Genomic DNA, 19,265 nt, shown 5'->3' with positions numbered 1-19,265 from the left:
GAGGTCTGCTATGTAATCATTTTTGTATAGGTTTCCTGGACACTTAAAGACTATTAGACACTTCATCTAAAATTTTAAAATGGAGAATTTGTCACCAGGTTAGTTCAAGGATTTACAGTTGACTGAACAGACTTGAGAAGAGGCCAAGAGCATGAATAAACCTAGAAGAGAAATATGTTTTTTTTTTCCTTTTGTTGAGAAAGTGGTTTTGGCAAAACATTGTGCCAGACTTTGGTTGGCTGTCATTTCTGACACTGAAATGGCTTTTCCTGTTCCACCTAACTTTACTAGATGGCCAACCACACTGTAAGAACAAATATACTCCAGGTGCCTTGAGATAATCAGTGGTTCATTCTTCAACTTAACAAACTTTACCTAATTGAGCCTGGCAGAAATCTGCTGCCTCAGGAAGTCTTTTCTCTCAAGCAGAAATGGCAAACTGATGGTCTAAGAGAAAGGCGATCATAAAATTCATTTGCTGTCTAAGCTGGGACCCATTCAACAGTGAAAGGGGTTTTCTTCATTCTTACTTTAGGACAATTGTCTTGGCCAAATTTGAACTGTGGTTTCGTAGCTGAGATCGAAATGTACCCTGCAGATACGCTGATGGATATTAAATTCGCTGGCACAGTTAAAAATCAGGAGGGTGCACATAAGAATTCACATTGCCAATTTCTCTTTAAAATTACCATGAGATACTAACACTCAATGTTGCAAGGTTGGTTCTCTGGGAAGTTTAGTGGGCAGGATGTTGATTAGGAAGTGCCCTTCAGATCAATGTTTACAAAAAGGAGAAACCAAGGCAAGTGAGTCAAAGAGAGGCAAGCACAAGGACCCCATCGGGGCACTCTAGAGCTACAACTGCTCAAGGCAGTTCCATATTTATGCTCTGCCTCGAACAGGCATCTGATTGGTACTGCCTGATATGAGATTATATAGGGGAGGCAGCCATCTGCAACTGAGACAATCCTTGCTGGGTCTGACAGCTGAAAGCTGCCTACAGAACTAGGCCACCAAGACCTTCCTTGCAGTGGTATTTTGGGGTACATCAACATCTTCACCAAAATGAATTATTACAGTTTGGAGCAACAATCAGCTCTAGAGATGGGTAGTTACCTCCATGAGATAGACAGTATTCCTAACATCTTCTACTTGCCAAAGCCTCCCCTCCCCACACCCCACCTACCCATTACCTATTTGGCCTCAGCCTGCATTTGAGCCAGTGATGACTGATCTGCAGCAATATCTCCTGCTGTTGCTGTCCACGCTGCAGAAGACACGCTTTACTCTTTAGCCTCTTTTGGGCTCCTGAGCTTTGCCAACAACGATCTCTTCTAGCTCTCTAAAACAGTGACAAAAGCAGGGGCTCACACCCGGTAACATACCATGCTCCATTTTTAATAAAATATTCTATGGTTCCCCTTGACTATACCGAATTAAATTCAGAATTGTGACTACATACATTTCAAAAAACTAATATTATGCCCTACATGTAGTATAAAGGTGAAATTCAAGGAAAATAATTAATAATAGCATTTTTTAGTACATAAAAACTTGAAGATGATTATACCAGTAGAAATACTGAGGCAGTCAGATGCTTGTTATCTGACTGTAGAAGCATAGTGAATGCACTGGGTACAAGTGTGGATTGAAATAATTACATGGCATGGGCCATTCAAATATCACAAGCAATAGTTTCCAAAATGAGGAATGACTCATTCTCTCCCCTGAAAGGTATCATCTTTTCTTCATCTACACAGTAATAACATTACTGGAAAAATACATTGAGGACTAAAACTATTCAATAATACTTCGTATTTATGTGTTAAGATGAAGTTAAAGTTCTAGTCTCAGCTATCAATAAATGAGTTTTACCTACATGAATAATGAGATATTCCAAGTATGAGAGATGCAGAATGTGGGGCAAATTTTTGTTAAGTAGGATTATTGTCAGTATAGTATTGACAGATTTCTAGTATCTTTAGCACAAATGTCAATTTCACCTTTCAATCAAAAATGAATGCCCTCACCTATGCTAAAAACCACTGGAACAAAAACAAAAAAACAAACCAAAACAAAAATCCAAAAACCTTGAATCAAATTTACCAATCCATTTGTCAGCCCTTGCCTCGTTTTACCGAATCCCCAGTGGTCCATTGTCTCCACTGCTTTCCCATTAAGCCATACTATTACAGGAAGATAATTTATCAGTCTATCCAGAGCCTCATCTAACCTTTATCTATCAAAAATTCTTCATAGTTTCTGGCATTTAAAAAAAGTTCTACCCTAGTTCCCAGGGATGTTACAAATGAATCCCCTTTTCACATTTCCTTAATACTTAGGATATTCTTAAAAACTGCAAAGAAAATATGCAAACATGTGAAATCATGCCAATGCATTTCTGGGAAGTTCTAAATATTTAATTCTGCAAATGGAAACATTCATTTTATAAAGATCTTGTTATTCTAATTGATATTATTTCCTTCAGGAGAAAGCATTCTCTGGGCATCTATGAAAGATAATTTTGACTGCCATTTTTCCAATATGATTACAGAGACTTTGTTAAAATTGATTGGGAACTTTGGTATTATATTTAGAGTGCAGCCTCAATGTCCACAACATATAATGTGCACAGTATTCAATAAATTGAATAGACTGAGGGTGGCAGCATGGTAATAAAGCACTGGTGAAAGACTTGCACTTCAGTCCCACTTTTGTCAGTAACTAGTTATGTGAACTTAGGTGAGATGTTTAACTTCTCTTGGCTCTGTTTTTCCATCTGTGAAATTATTGAGTTGGAAAACCTGATCTCTAAGGGCCCTTTCAGCTCAAAAATTCACTGACTCTGTTTTCATGATTACCTTTTCTACATTTTTCAGATGTTAAATTGGCAAGAAATTAGGCTTTGAGAATTTTTTTGGAAAGCTTTCAGCTCTATTTTGCAAATGCAGATGTTTGGTTACATATAGAATTTCCCTGATGCCTAATGATATATGACCTCAGCTGCCTTCAAGCAGATTATCCATCTGCTATCTTATGTTGACTCCGAAAAGATAATTTTAAAATGTCTTCAGGAGAGTAGTTCCATGGAATATGACATATCTTGAGACACAGCCAGGCATGACCCATTTCAGCATAGATGGAAGGGATCTGGAACCTAATCTACTTAGTGGTGTGGAGCAAACACCAAGGTGGCTGACCCATCTACAGCTGTTTTCTTGGGGGAAATCTACATTGGCAGGCAGAACATAATATCCGGAGAGTACACAACGGAGGACAGGTAGTAATTACAGTCATGTTGTTGGTTTCCAAGAACCAATGTAAAATAATAGAACATAAAAATCAGTGATGACTGAATTTGATATTAAAATAATATTCTTTATTCATTGACTAAATACCTGAGCGTCTACCATGTGTCTGTGAATAAAGCATGTTTTAAAAAGTAGAATTTATATGTAGATATTCAGCATTGTATAAATCTTTCAGTGTGGGACAAGTTTTAGGAACAATACTTCTGGACCCAGTAGGAAAAAATAGACAAAAAACAAACAATTGGCCTGTTTTGTAAAACTGGAATATTAGGCCAAGCCGTTGATATATTCGCTCAGGAGCAAGAGACATTAGAGATCCAGTCAGAGAAACCAGAATTCAGGGGAAGATTTTATATCAGGAGCAATATAAAAGTACTGTTTGCTTTAAGGTTATCAATCAAAGGCTGCACTAGTAGCCAGAGCTCATAACTGTTACTCCTAAGTATTTTCTTTGAACTTCATTTTCTAAAAATCTTATGAAAGTTCTCAAACTTAGACCTGTAGACACAAGTTTTACTTCCTTAAGATCTTCATAGGCCCTCTGGCTTTTAAAGACAGCATTCTACAGCATAAACAAATCAAATGCATTTATATCTTAGGTTAAATTTGAATTTTACTTAAAAATTATCATTTTATTTCTTACATGTGCTTTAAAATTTATGATGGACCATGATGTCTCTGTAACTATCTTTCATACACATTGTTTTCAAATGTAATGGCAATGATAGCCATGCTAAATTTAATAATTAATGAAATTGAAACACTTTTTAGTCATTTAATTATACATTTTTTATTTTGAATTTACAGATTTCCTCACCTACTTTCATATTTTATCAAGTCATTAGCATTCAATAGTCCTTAAAATGGGTATAGGCCATAAGTTTTGTGCATAACGTGTCTATTACATAAGACAGCCCTCTCTAGGGCCGTACAGGGGTGAAAGCAACCTTGTGTAAGATAACTGCCAATGGTTGAAAGTACTATATGGAGAGCATATGACCTCTCCAAGGAGGGCAGCCACTGGAAAACACATAAATTTCTAGAGATTCAGGCTTCTGAAACTCTGTATAAAGTCAAAGGCTGTGAGGAAGCTAAGGCTATCAGTTATCAGTGATGGCCACACTTCAAGAAACCATGTGAAGAGGAAAATTAAAGCTATAGCCAGGCAAACACTGGCATGTCAATTGCCCTACAAATTTATCTAGGACACATTCAGACACCCAAAATATTATATATATGTATATATATATAACATAATAAATTAATATAAACATATATTAAATTTTATAAATATTATAAATATATGACCCATCTCCATTTCCAGTAGACTTCCAGATATAATGCAAGACACCCAGTTAAAAATTAATTTCAGATAAGTAATTTTAATAATATTTTTGATGTAAGTATGCCCTATGCATATTTGTACTAAAACAAAACAAAACAAAACAAAACAAAACAAAACAAAACAAAACAGCCGGTATTCATTGTTTATCTGAAATCCAAGTTTAACTGGGCATCCTGTAAATTTATTTGTTAAATCTGGCAACCCTAATTTCTAAACATGCAGAAAAACAACTGAGTGAAAACAGACACAATCCCTGTTCTAGTGGACATAGCAATGAAATTCAGAGAGAAAAACACTGATCAAATAACCACACAAACAAATGTAAATTGTTTCTGTAGCAAGAATATGAAGGATAGCAGAGATGATGCTTTGAGACTTCATGGGGGGTTTTGACCTGATTAGAGGTTAGAGTAGCCTTTTATGTGTTTGAAGGAATAGGAGGAGTTAACTAAGCTAAGGATGAGGGCAGTGGAGGAGGGGAATAAAAAAAAAAAGCATTCTAAGCAGTAAGACACAGAAAGATTTTGTGCATAGAGGTATCATAGGAAAAGAGAATGCCAGAGTAGATTGAATGAGTGAACTGAAAGGAGAGGACATGTGTGTCATATTAAAATCTGTCTTCACCTTAAGAACAAAGATGAGACCTTGAGAGTTTTCAGTAAAGTGAGTGAGTGTGTAGATTCGCGTACAGAAAATGCTTGGAGAGATCCCAGAATAAATGCCTTAAACCAATAACTTTACACCTAGACTCCTGTCTCTCTCTGTTCCAGAAAATTTTGTGTCATATAGTTCGGATTATTTCCTTAATAATCCGAGTGTTCATAGCAGCAATGTCCACAATAGCCAAACTGTGGAGGGAGCCAAGACGCCCTTCAACAGATGAATGGGAAAAGAAGATGTGGTCCATATATGCAATGGAATATTATTCAGCCATCAGAAAGGATGAATACCCACCATTTGCATTGCCATGGATGGAACTGGAGGGGATTATGCTAAGTGAAATAAGTCAAGAAGAAAAGACAATTATCATATGGTTTCACTCAAATGTGGAACATAAAAAATAGTGTGGAGGACCACAGGGGAAGGGAGGGAAATCTGAAGGGGGAGAAATCAGAGAGGGAGATGAACCATGAGAAACTGTGGACCCCAGGAAACTAACCGAGGGTTTCAGAGGGGAGGTGGGTGGGGTAAGGGGTAACAGGGTGATGGGTACTAAGGAAGGCACGTGTTGTGATGAGCACTGGGTGTTATACGTAACTAATGAATCATTGAACACTACATCAAAAACTAATGATGCACTATATAGTGGCTAACTGAACATAATAAAAAAAGAATTATTTCCTTAATCATATTATTTCTTTATTATTTCTCTATAAAAATCACTCTTGGTCTCTCCACAGGTAATAGATTAATTCCAACGTCCTAGGCAGTGCGATTTTCTCTCTCCTCTGGCCCATCCCATGTGTGTTTCAACTCTCCCCACTTATTTTGTATTTCATCAAGGCCCATCTATTTATTATACCAGAACTATAGGCTAAGATAACTCAAGAGAAGTTAGTAATTTTCTGTAATCTTCCTGGTGGATAATAAAATTTCTTCAGAAGGAACACAGCATCAGAATTGTTTCAGGGTAACACAGAAGTCAGTTATGAGGGAGATGTTCTTCTCATTCTCATGTTACTTTAAGCATAGAATCTCATCACATAAACATTAAGTGTCACTAAGCAGCTTGTTAAACTTTTTAAACTTAGTAAATCATGGCAAGGCAGAAAAACACTGATCCAAAGAATTTTGTCCACTTATTTAAATCTGCATTTAGAAACAAGAGAGAATGAGAAAGAGAAGGAACAGATTCCAGGCAGCATGGGCAAGAATGGAAAAGAATGAGTGTTATAATCAAGAAACTAAGAGTAGCCCCGTTTAATGGAGCAGTTTTTGAGGTGAAGATGTGGGATAATTAGTCTGGAAACATCTAACAAATATCTGTGTGCTGCTAAAGATTTGGGAGAGTGACACAAAATTGATAAGCAGTTTTTGAAAGGTGATAGTGATACTGCTTTTTTTGAGGGGGAGCCCAATGGATTGAATTACTTGCAAGACTGGTGTGACATAATTTGATAATAAAATGCATAGGTGAGAAGAATGGGTTAAAAATAGTGTGTGTATTTAGTAGATAATAAAGTCATCCACAGACGTTTATAAACATAACACATTTAAAATAATATTTACTATTTATTCCATACCTGTTCTAAAAATGTAAAATTGTTCAGTAGCTACTTTACATGCATTTTTCTCATTTAATTTTTCAAACTTGTCTACAAAAAAGCTATGAGAGCTATAATAATTCGTAAAGATGTGAAACTAAGATTGAGGGGAATAAAAAGCTTGCATGACCTTGTATAAATATCACTGGAGAAATTCAGCTTTTCTTAATAAAGAACCTATGTTTTTGCATTGACTTTGGCTTTTGAGAGGTCATATAGGACCTAGGAAAGATTTTAGAATACTGGTTGGAGGGAAGACAGATTTCAGGGAAAAGAAGAGTAGTAGTAACACAGAGCAATAAAGTAGCGAAGACACGTGCAGTTGAATAGTTTGAGAACTTTGGTTTTGAAGTGAACACTTTCTTAAGGTGTAAGAGATGAAGGTATGTTATATAGTGGAAGGACTTAAGTGTGTGAAAGGACATCAATCTAAAATGGCACCAGAAAATGTGAGATGGAGAATCCCATGCAGGTGCCCTCAGAAGAAAGGAACTTAACTGAAAGGCTGATTTCCTCTAAGTATCTCATTTACAGCAGTTTGAGACTTATCTCCTGACCAATGAACATGGCCAAGAACATTCCCATTCTCAAGCCAATGAACTTACTGCTTGGATTTTGGCTGGATTTCCCTCATCTTTGCACTCCTTGACCATAATAAACACAGCCCACCCAAGCCCTCAACAGACTCATCTATAGCTTGCTGTACGATTTTTTTCTCCAGTTGCAATTTCTCTGTTATTCCCAAATAAACTCAATTTCTGGTAATTCAAACTTGTCTCAGTTTATCTCTTTATTTAGGCTGGCAAGAGAAAAAGGAGAAAGTAATAAAAGGAACAATACTATGCTACACCTGGCATGGTTGAAAGTTCAATCATGGAATGGCAAAAGATCAAAGTCACGAATTGGAAATACAACCTGAGTAAGTAGCCTTGGAAGGACAGTTTAAGATCAAATCTTCCCCTGAGTCTTGGGAAAAGGAATAAAGAGGGTTTAAATGATAAACCTTGCTTTTAAGGGCAAAGAAACAGATTGTTTTCCAAAGCTTTGTTTTGGGAGATTTTGTTTACTTTGTTTCTAAATCTAAAATTTGCCCTTTCTTTTTCTCCTAAAGTTGATGTGTTCCCAAAATTATAGTTAACTGAAGTGCCTGATAAGGTGGCTTCTAGCTAATCAAGGCTTTTATCTATGTTGTTTTTTCCCTGGCAGATTAATTGCCTGAATTGCCTTTTTATTTTTAAGTAGTCCTGAGAAGGAAATTTAGCAATTAAAATGATTTAGACTCTGAAGCTTATGTAGCAGTTCAAATGACATTTGAAAGATAGTAGGGGAAATTAATGAATGATTGTACAAAATAATATGTAGCAGAAATATGTTTGTTGCTATAATTAAAAGTGCATAACTTAGTGATCCAGGTTAATTTTACAAAGAATCAACCATTAGGATTTTTCAAATGGCTTTAAAAATTGATTGTTTCTAATCAGTCATATTTCAACTTCAGACACGGATTTGAATATTTAATTAACTGATTTTGAAGTAATGTGCTATGCACTTTATTTAATGTAGTTGATAAGTACTTTCTTGTAGAGATGTAGTGAGTATTCATAAAAGTTTAATTAACTAGAAACTTCAAATCAGTATATTAAGAACAGATTTTTATGTTTTTAATTATTAAAGAAAATGTGCCAATACAGATTTTTAATACTTCATTTTAAGCATTGCTTTATAGATTCACTGTAGAAAAATAAGTAATACAGGAAATACAATCTTTAAAACATTTAATTATCAGAAATCATACCAACAAACAATACTGTTAAAAATTAAAATCATATATTTCTAGATTTGCTCCTATGAAAGTACAGGTATACAATAATGCATAGCTCTGTATACATATAATTTCACAGAATGGAATCATTACAATTCATGCAACAGTATTTTTTTAAATATATGTTGACTGTATTTCCAAGCCAATAAGTATTGATTTGCATAAATATACATTTAACTGTATAGAGTTTCACGTTATGCATTTATGTAATCAACACAAATTAATTATATATATATATAATTGTAATTATATATATTATAATTATTTGCTCTGATTTTTTTTTCAAGTGGAATTTAAGTATGTAAAGAAGCAAATAAATTTTTTGGTACTTGACTAATTTGTCTTCAGAAAGAACATAACAATTTAAATCCCCATAAGTTTCTTTTGTGAGAGTGTCAGTAAACTATGGTCTCTGCACCATATGTGACCGGCCACCAAATAGTTATTTTGGAACACAGCAACACTCATTGGTTTATATATTGTTTCTGGCTCCTTTCACAGTAGTATGACAGAGACTGTATATATATATATATATATATATATATATATATATATATATATATATAGTGTTTAAGATAGTCTAAATTATTTACTATTTTCTTCTACAGGAAAAGTTTGCCTTGTGCTAGAGCTTTATCTTCATGGTCTCATAAATATCTAATTTTATATTTATCGGCAGAATAGCAAAGGCAAAGTAAAATAAAATAGAATAAATTGTGTCTCTTAATTTACTTAACAACTGAAATTGAATATATCTGCATATGCCTATCAGCTACATATTTCTTCCATTCTGACTGCCATATTTTCCAGTAGGACATTCATTTTTCTCTCACTGACTTGAAAAAGCTCTCAATATGCTAAAGGTGTGAGTTTTTTTAAACATCTTTGTTAAGGCATAATTTATACAGCGTAAAATTCCCATTTTAAGTGTATAATTCAAGATTTTTTAGTAAACTTACCAAGTTATACAACCGTCACTACAATCCAGTTTTAGATCATTTCATCATTTCAAAAACATCCCTAATGCCCATTGCAGCCAAAACCCATTTACAGCCCCAGCCCTGGGCATCCACTATTGTCAAATCTATTTTTTGTCGCTAAATATTTGCCTTTTCCAGATATTTTCTATGAATAAAATTATACAATATGTGGTCTTTAGTATAATGTTTGTATTTGTCCACGTACAAGTGCATGGGCATTTGGATTGTTTGCACTTTGGCTATTTTGAATAAATGCTGCTAGAGACATTGTGTACAAATCTTTATGCAGAGATATGTTGACATTTTATTTGGTTAGATACCTAGAATTAGAATCACTGGGTCCTATTTTACATTTTTGTGTAACTTATTAAAAAAGTTGCCAAATTATATCTAGAGTGGTGACAGTATTTTACATTCCCAACAGCAGTGTAGGAAGGTTCTAATTTCTCTGAATAACCCTTGTTACTGTTTGTTTGTTTTTTTAATCATACATATGCTAGTTAAGTTGGAAGTAGTATTTCATTGTGGTTTTGATTTGAATTTTTCTAATAACTACTGAGGTTCAGCATCTTTCCATGGGCTTACTGACCATTTCTATATATGTTTTGGAGAAATGTCTATTCAAATCTTTTGCCCATTTTTAATTGGTTTGTCTTTGTATTATTCCTTATACATTCTCAGTCCAAATCCTTTATCAGATATATGATATATAAATAGTTTCTCCTCTATTATGGGTTGTCTTTTCACATTTTTTGATAGTCATTTTTGAAGAACAAAACTTCTTTAATTTTTACGAAATCCAGTTTATCTACTTCCTCTTTTATCACTTGTACTTTTGATGTCACAACTAAAAAATCATTGCCAAACCCATTGCCATGAAAATCTACACCCATGTTTTTCTAAGAATTTTATAGTTCTACCTCTTACAGTCAGGTCTTTAATCCATGTTTTCTTTTGTTTATATGTGATATATAATAAAACACAGTGAAGGAAATCTTAGGCTCTGAGGAGAAAAAGTATATGAATACACTGAATATGCCCTCTCCCTGCTTCTTGATTTTTATACCTCAGGGCTAATTATTTCAACAATAAAATGTTCTATGTAAAAGAAATTCATATACTTATGTGAAAATATCATAAACCATATATATAGATGAAAAATGAGAAGAACCCCCCCCCATTTTAGCATGGAAGAGAAAACTTTTGAGGTTTCTGTCATAAGTGAAAATAGCAAGAACCTTTTCCTAGGCAATTTGGAATCTCTGGAGGTTATAAAATTTACCCATTATTTGAAAGATTCTGTAGGCCAAGAACTGAATTGTGAATGTGGCAACTACGCAGCTAAAGCTATGGTACAAACCTAGTTTCAAGTCATCCTATAGACGCTGCAGCAACCAGGTAAATATCTGTGCTAATTAATGCCAACAGGTACTTCCATAAGGCTGTGTTCTAGAAGGAGTTTACTTTTTTTGCCTGTTTAGTAAGGCAATGCATCTAACAGAATGTGTTTTCTGTGCTTAACTGCTGTGCAGGTAAACATCAGTGTTGTTAAATTGTCATAAAATGCTCTGCGAGTGACTTTTTTGAGCTTAACCACATCTAAAACAAAGATAGAAATGTACTTGGTTGTTTAAGGACCTACAACCAAGATAATACAAAGAAAGCAAGGACAGATTTAAATATACTAGCAAAGCTACCACTGACTAGAACATCAACAACAGCTTAGCAACTAAAGATTTGTTATTAGTCCTAACCCTACACTTGAGTAATTTCCATTTATTATTTGTGATTTTTTTTTAGTTGCTCATCTTTTGTGTATAAATGTTTACATACTCAAGTATACATTTTCACACAATTCTAGAGTACATTAAAGACATGGTTTCTGGAAATACAAGAAAAAGAATTCTATGATTACATGGAACTTGCATGAATAAACTAAGTATGACATACCAAGAATTTCTGTCTTGTTAAAATTTATTAAATGTCACTTGTAGATGAATTTAGGTTGGAAAATGGGTTTAAGCAAACTCTACTTCAGTGAGGTCTTAGGTCTTAGAGAACGTTTCACTATTGACTGGTGTGCATGAGAAACTTTACATAGATATTGATAATCATTATAATTGTAAGAGAGCTAGAAATAGACTCTTAAGGATGAATCCTGTTAGTACTATTGTTAAGCTAGATCCATGTAGCAAATCTGCTCTTTGAGATTAGTAATGCCAAATGTGAAGTTCTTTAGTTATACTCAAAGAAACAACTACAAAGTTAAAGGATGTAGAATATTTAACAACTGTTTATAGGAAACAAAACTAAAAACAGCAAATGACTAAGCTCTATTTGATTTTGAAAATGCAGTATGTTTGTAGGAAAACATATCATTTAATAAAAAGCAGGATTAACAGAAAAATAATTTCAGATCTAAATAGTCATTAGCTCCACAGTACTTTATGGTAGCCCAATTAAATGTGAAATGTCTCATTTATATTTCCTTGCCATCATTTTAAAGAATGATACTTATAAGCTATAGTCTATCAAACCTATGACTGGCCTTGAGAGTGAAAGGCCTTGAAACAGTGTGATATGAGGAACACTGAAAAAGGATGAAATGTTTCAGTTACATAAGGCAAGACTTAAGGAATTCAGATGTTCAAATATTTGATGTCCTATGATGGGAAATAGAGACTAGAGAGTCAACTGTGTTGCTTTAGATGACAAAAGCAATTTCCATGGATGGTAATTATTCAGAGGTAGATTTCAGTTCAAAACAAAGTGATGTGTCTCTGTGACTATTAGAGCTCCAAGAAAGAATGGGCTGTCTCTCAAAATGGTTAGCTCCTGTCACTGGAAGTGTTATAGCTGTCTGTAGATGAACACTGGTCATGAATATCATGGAATGTGTTCCCTTCTTTGAAGGAAGGTATAATTAACTGACCTTTAAGCTTGTTTCCACCTCTCAAATTCTCATTTTATGATCAATTTGACACATTTCAATGCTATAACTTGTCATTTCCATCTCTAAATTGAAGCAGGTGCCATATGAACCAGTAAGACTAGTGACAGTGTTCCAAGATACATGTTCCTTTAGACATTACTAGTAGGCAATGTATTTTTCACATACAAATTGTTTTCACTTTTATCTTTCTATTGTTAATTTATATTATATCCAGAAAATGTGTAAATGTATATATAGAGACAGTTATCAACACACGCATTAAGTAATTTATAAAATTTTGGTTTTAATACATTGTTTATTCTCAGGTTTTGTATTTTACAGATTCTATTCTAGCTTTAAACTACTAAAATGACTGTTTGGATGGCTTTTGTGTTTTGTTTTGGTTTTTAATGGAGAGTCTAAACATTCCAGAGAACTGGTTTGATACAGAGGACTGTTTACGCTGTTATTTCATGTAGTTCAAAGACCACGATTAAAGTGTCCAGGTAGGGATTTAAATTCGAAATCCCAATCCACAAAGACAATATGCCTGATCCTTCCACCACTCTGCCCATGGCACTTAAACAGTTTTAACTTGTTTTGGTTTTACATTGCTTGACTTTAAATGTTTCACTTTTGGCATGTGGAGATTTCATTTCCTTCTGTTGCGCTCACCTATGCACTTTCTTACTATATTACATTTTATCCCATGGGGGAAGAGAATGTCCAAGTGAATCTGTCGGAGTTTTGGTATTCTAGCTAATTTTATCCCATTCATTCAGAAATTAAAGAACTTCATCCTCTTTCTTTGAAGCTATCTCAATGTTTTTCTTGTGTTTTCAGTGGGCTTATGCTACTATTTTCCCTCTTGCTAGCATACCGAAAGAGGTATAATCAAATATGTATTCAATCTCTTATTTTTTTTTGCCAAGTAGTATTTTGAAATTTTATCAATTAATACTAGTAAAAGAAGATGCCTAGTAACAAATGTAAATACCAGCAGGATTAACAGCCCAACATGATATCTTAGGTAATGGCAAACACTAAGAGAGATAAACTAAAAATTAACTATTTCAATTTTAAAGATGTTTGATTGAATAAAGAACTTCTACATAAGGATGTAGCAGAGATGAAAGCATACTTTCCTTCGCTAACTTTCGCTTGTGTCTAAAGCCTGCAATTCCACTTCCAAACGACATCTACGTGGCACTAAATTTCAACCATTTTTATTTTATTCTTTGTTAGACAAAGATGTTTAGATCACAGTCAGCATCTGTGAAAAGTCTTTTTTTAATGTTTTGGAGAAATTTTTCAAATAAAATGCATGGATTGAACTTATTTGGTTATTTAAAAAAAAACAGTAAGATCTAGTCTAATTTTGACGAACAAGGTCACAGTCACAGTCATACTAAACAAACAGATTTTACTATTGCCTAATCAAATACAGTTATTCATTCATATCATTATTGGAGGACCCTGTTCCCAAAGGTGCCCAAGTGCTCTAACATAAATAATGTTTTCCCTTTTCAAAGGATTTTATGGAAGTACTAAATTAAGACAGTTGTTTTTAAGTAAGGAATGCCAACATACTGAAAATTGTGAGCCTACAACCACCTCTATTAAAAATCCTTATCTACTTTGTGATATTCCTGTACCACCAGATAGACTAGGGAAGAAGATACCTCTCCGTGTTCCTAATAAGGCAAAAATTAAGTTACAAATAGATCTCAGCATTTAGAGTTCAGAAGTGTTCATCTGGGTAAAAATTCCAAATTTCTATACAAGCCTGAAAAGTGTGCTGGTAACACATGGTTATTACTCAGCATTATCTTAAAAAAGAAATGAAGATACATTGAACAGTTTGATTTGTCTCTATTTCTTTGCCAAAGTTTCTGTCTTCTGGGGTTTAAAAACAAATCAAAGTGTAACTACAGCCTTACTTTTGGTAGACCTAACGTAAACACAAATGTGGAAATCAGAAAAATATTCAACATTTTTCTCTTAACCTTACTCCACATTTGAGCCAATGCTTTTCAAGTTCATGTATAGAACAATGTTTAATAAAACATTAAAGGAATCACATAGAGGAGAACACCCAGCAGAGTGCCTAGCTTCATCAGTAAACTAGTCAGTTAAATTTGATTTGACTTCTCATATATTTTCTCCCTAGTCAGTATCCCCAGTGATATCTAAAACAAGAAAAAAGACAGAGACAGAGAGAAAGATAATTAAATTTAGAGCTGAAAATCTAAATTTAGTGCTTCTTACATAAAATATGATAAATAGAGAAAATGATAATACACATCAGGAATTAACACTTACAGACTAAGTGTCCCATTTTGTCACAATTTATAAATAACTTCTTAGAACAAGGATTTAAAAAAAAATGTTCTCAGGGCATCTGGCATTTTCAGATGTTTCCCATGTGAGTTTCTAAGGGGTCGAAAGACGCCCAGGACATTTTGATTTTTGAGATTCCCAACATATTAGAAATGATGAACTAGAAAGCAAGTTTGCCAAAATTGAGTTGGACTTTAAATTATTACAGTTGCCAGCTGATAGTTTAGCACATTAAAAATACACTCAATTTATGAACAACTTTAGTTGGAGATTAATACCAAAAATCTCAGTGCTAGGTTTTTCATGACAATGAGGCCCAGTGCCCTTCAGATAGAGGGCAAGCCTTGTTTCTCATAATGTCCAGGTAATGGAGATTAATCTGTCAATGATGGAACTAAAACTTTCTTTACTTTTCATTGTTATGGTAGGAACTCTAAAAATATTATATATTTCTCTTCCTTTTAAAAGACTATTTGACAATGCTATAAAGCATCAAAAAGAAAAAGAAAACAAGCATTGCTATCACCATTCTTAATGATAGCATATTACCATATGTTCATTAAACATGAATGGAATAATCCTGCCCTGTATGATCCTATCTATCTAGTAATAATTCAGGCATTCAAAATTTATTCAGTGCTTGTCATATGCCAAGCGCTCTGAAGATGCATCAAGGAAGAAATTACACACAAAACAACACCTGTTCTTGTGGAGCAGTCAAGGCAGGGGGAGGAGAATAGACAAAGTCATATGATTTTATTTATTGAAATTAAAAAAAATTTAATAGTTTTAACAAAGTACTCTGTGCTTATTGCATATTTTAAAGAATACAGAAGACTATCATAAAAATTAAAAGGTCAGGGCGCCTGGGTGTCTCAGTCAGTTAAGTGTCTGCCTTTGGCTCAGGTCATGATCTCAGGGTCCTGGGATTGAGCCCTGCATCAGACTGCTTACTCAGCAGGGAGTCTGCTTCTCCCTCTCCCTCTGCTGTTCCCCACCATTTGTGTTCTCTCTAGCTCTGTCTCTCTCAAATAAATAAGTACAATCTTTAAAAAAAATTAAAAGTTCTTCCTTTCTACTTTTCCATTCCCAAAAGTGATCATTGTTCAGTTTCTATATGTATATATGTAGATATATATATATATATATATACATACATAATATGTGAATCAAATTTTCTTTAAAGAAAGAAAGAAAAGAATATTTATATGTACACATGCATGTATATAGTGGACCTATATATTAATAGCCTTTCACTTCACTCTCTTTATATATCTCTATATGTACAAATATATAATACACATATTAATATATGTGCTCTTACTGTGAACTGGGTATAAAAGATATGAACAAACTATTTTAGTTTTGTAAATCAAAATATTTCTAACACTCTACATTGGTAAAAACAACTCATTTCAGTCCTAATTAGGAGTAATTCTTTTATTTTTCCAGGCCTTCAGGCAGCTTACAGAATATATAGAAAATGGAAGGGCCTCCAATCTTAAATTCTGTATGGCCACTGTTTGATATACTTATCGTTCTCCAAATAAGCATGATTCTTTAGTGTCCAGTATTTTCAGAATTTTATGCTAAATTGTTCATAGGAACCGTTGCCTAGACTGATAGCTCTAGTGTCTGAGGTTCAATCTCTCAGGCACTATCCCCCTTCCATTTCTTGACTTTCCTTCTCCGTCTTCACGCATGAGTTTCTAGCACTTCCCTATTACGAGTCAGCACATAGCACAGACTACAGACAGCAACTCCTATAATCTGCAGATCAGCACCTCCCATTAAATGTGCCCCCCCCACCCCGCCGTCTCTCCTTTTCTCTCATTTTCCAATCCTTACCTCAACCTTAGGGGTCAGAAATTCAAATATCTTTGGAAGGGAAACAGATAATGTTTTTTGTGGAAGGCCACAGAGTGTACAACTCTCAGGAGTGGAGACTGATGAATTTGAAAGTGCATGCCCCATAGTGTTCAATTTTTTAAAAATAAAAGCGACAAAATAGAACTCTGCTGACCCTCCCCCCACCAAAAAAAGCACATTTGACAAGAGACCGCCAAAGTGGACATTAAAAAATAAAAAGACAGGATGATATTCAATTAGTTGTTGCTTTTGGCCTTATACATCTCCTGAGACTAGGAATCATAAACTTCATGGATGTCTTTTAAAATAAGAGTACACGGAACAAAACAAAAATAATATATCCATAAATTAGGCTGTCATGTTGCATATAAACTCATATTTTACATGTTAAAATAATTCCATTGAATAAAATATATGTTTTTGTTTCCAGCATTTAATGAGTTTTTAAAATTAGTATGTACTATTAGCAATGGATGATGGAATTTTTGTTTTGCTTTGTTTCCAAGCTCTATTGGAACAAAATACTTTTGTGCCCTGTAATGTCATCATTTCTTTTCATGTCTTATGGCTTAGTAGCTAGCTCTGCTTGAATTCTTCCTATAATAGTGCACATATTATACTTGATTTAATTTCTGAACTTAGTGAGTTAGAAAGTTTTGCTTTCCTCGACCAAAATATGCCTTGGGTAATGCCTGCCCATTGATTTTAGTGCAGATCTACCTATGGAGCTTATAGTAAAAGTCCAATTCCTCTAATACACAAAGCCCCTTAGCAATTTGAATAAAAGTGTTACTATGCTCTTTCAAAGGCATCTCTCTTCCAGGTTGAATATCTTCTGTTTAATTGTTTCTCATGAAATGTCTTTATAGATACTTTCTCCATATTGCCTGTTGCCCTCTGAAAAATTGTACCAAGGTTTTATTTAAAACATACTAATATTTTTCTTAAAATGTGAAATCTAATACTGAATGCAGAACTAATGTTCTATGCTAATTTAACAGAACCCAATTAAGAAGGACTAAAAACTTTCCTTCCCCACTTAATCTATTTTTCCTTTAGAAAATGAAATTCACCATGATAATCAAGACATTGTACAAACAAAATTTGGCAAATTATGCATATAACAGCTTTATAAATAAGGGTATGAATTATTTATATTTGAATTGCAATGCATGTTTATCTTAAAGGCCAGGAGATGGAAAAGCATAGGCTAAAGATTACGGATCAAATATTTATTACTACACATTGTAACATAACCAGAAACAAACAAGCAAACAAACATATAAGAAGCTTAAACTAAGTGGCTGAGGATTACACTGTATTTACAATAATTTATAAGTAAAAAGCAAAGTTAACAAGACTTGAAAAATGGGACCAACAAAAGGCATTATTGAAGATACAGTGATAACAAAATATCAAATATTAATCCATCTGTATAAAAACATATAGTATGAACTTTGCTATATTATGTACCAGGCTTTTTTATTACAATAGTTATTTATAGTTGTCAGTGATCTTAGTAATATTAATTTCATTTTTTCTATATCAAATTTGAGTATTCCTTATTAAATCATTATTAATTATATTCCACTCAATCCACTATTTCATCCGTTCCACACATATTTTTAGCACTTACTATGTTTTTTTGTACTGTTCTAGGTACTGGAAGCATTTCAATAAATAAGCAATTGGGAATCATTGCCGTCATGGAGCTCGTATTATAACATGTGACTAGTAAGAAGCCCTGCTTAAAATGAAAGCTTTGTACATCATTCATACCCATTCAAAACAAATGACTATTATTTCTTAAACAGAAGGTTCTCTTTAGGTCTTAACATTGCAGGTATGTTCATAACAAAGAATACAGTGAGACTATATTCCTTATTCTGAGTCTCACTTTTATAGTTTCAACAGTCAAGTAAAATAGTTAACTTTGCTTGTACCTCTAAACTATTAAATATAATTTCTAGCCTTTTAAGGAAGACTTCTTCCCACGATCTTCAATCATCCCAAAGTAGAATAATAGCCCACCAAAGAAGTCCACAACCTAATCCCTGGAAGTTGTTAATATGTTACCATACGTGGAAAAAAAAGAACTTTGCAATTATGATTAAAGGTAAAGACTTTGAGATGGGAGATCACCCTGTATTATGCAGGTGGTCCCAATCTAACCATGAGGCTCTAAAAGTGGAGAATCTTCTCTGATTGTGCTCAGGGAGAGTTGTGAGGACAGATAAAGAAGGGTCAAAGGCATGCAACCTGGCCAATACTCAGCCTCATAGCACTGTCTTTGAAGATGGAGAAAGGGAGATATAAATCAAGGAATACATCAGCCTCTAGAAGCTGGGAATGACCTTCAGCTGAGAGCCACCAAGAAAACAGGGACCTTGGTTCCTATAAGA

The sequence above is a fragment of the Ursus arctos genome, unplaced genomic scaffold, assembly GCF_023065955.2.
Source record: "Ursus arctos isolate Adak ecotype North America unplaced genomic scaffold, UrsArc2.0 scaffold_1, whole genome shotgun sequence".
Taxonomy (NCBI): domain Eukaryota; kingdom Metazoa; phylum Chordata; class Mammalia; order Carnivora; family Ursidae; genus Ursus; species Ursus arctos.
The sequence above is the reverse complement of the archived record's forward strand: the minus strand, read 5'-3'. Positions refer to the sequence as shown.